Source organism: Gavialis gangeticus, unplaced genomic scaffold, assembly GCF_001723915.1.
Source record: "Gavialis gangeticus isolate Ggan-Ray unplaced genomic scaffold, GavGan_comp1, whole genome shotgun sequence".
Classification (NCBI taxonomy): domain Eukaryota; kingdom Metazoa; phylum Chordata; order Crocodylia; family Gavialidae; genus Gavialis; species Gavialis gangeticus.
Genome location: NW_017729028.1, coordinates 37,171,286 through 37,172,681, shown reverse-complemented (window position 1 = coordinate 37,172,681; position 1,396 = coordinate 37,171,286).

Genomic DNA, 1,396 nt, shown 5'->3' with positions numbered 1-1,396 from the left:
AAAAAAAAAAAAAAAAGTGAAATTTTGTGTGTCTTCCTTCAGACCAATAAATTGTGAAGCATTGTAAATGCGAGCATTGTGCATCCAGTATTAATGCCATCCATAAACTGCCACTTTCTCTTACCTGCTGCATGACCGTTTTTCTGGAATTAATCTGTATGTAAAGAACTAAAAATAATGTGTACAATACAGCATATTAAAAAGAGGGGGGGAGGGAAGTTTTCTGATGTTCCATCTGTGCTTGTTGAAATGTATGATTAAACTTTTCTTTTTATCATCATTCTTATTTTTCTTGGCGTCCCTAATCATGGAAAATTATATGCTTGCTGTAAACATCCAGACTTTTTTAAAAGGACACCAGCATTTATTGTATTTGGTTTCGATCTACAGGCATATAGACAGAAGAAACCATTTCAGGCACTGGGTCCTGGAATCAAAATTCCTTCCGTAGCTGTATCTCTCCCAGATTTTACATTTTAAAATATGCATAAGCAGGAAAAATACTGGCACTTATTTTTTACTGGTCTACTTAAAGTCCCAGAGAATGAAGACTCAACATACATTTCTCTCAGAAATATGACAGATCATGTTTTTGTTGGTCAGCTCTATGTTTGTCTATCTTGAACAGCCTGACAGGCAATTATTTATAAAATCTGGGTTTGCCCAGTAAACCCATATAATAACCTTTCACTTCTCTACATAAGCCAGTGAGCTCAATTTAGAATAAAACAAGGTAGGTTATGTTGCCCTATCTGGGACTAGCCTAGGTATTCCCATAATTGAGGAATATTATTTTTTCCTCTTGTCTCCACACAGATTTCTTTCTCTGATTCTCTTTATAAGGTAAATGAGAAGCGTGTTAAGCAGTACCACTGATGCAGTTTTTTTCAACAGCACCCTGGGGTGGCATGGAATTAAAGATGTACATTTAAAGAAAAAAAAAAGCATTGAAAAAGGAAAATATACTGCTTGATTCACTTACGAAAATATATGGTTCGATTCACTTATGAAAATGGCTAGTTTAGGATTAAATTAAATACTGTGCATTAACCGTCTCTTTGCTGCATCATTTTTTACTCAGTAAATTGTTTTCATTCTCCTGACAGATTCCAAATACTAGAGTCGGTGTTTGCAGGCCAATTAACATGGTGTAAATTAATTAATGCCACCCAGGGCTGGTGGCAGAGCTCTGCTCATATTGAAGTTAAGGGGGAGTTCCTCCTTTGCCAGGGTTGACCTCTATCCAGCGAGTATGAAACAAGACTGGGGTAAAGAAATGTTCTAGTTACAGCTCTGTTTCTAACTGGCTTCATGGAGAAGTCACTTGATTTTTCCATGCCTTAGGCTCGCCACCTGTGAAATAGAGACAGTGCTGGTCGTACTTGTAAACGGAAAG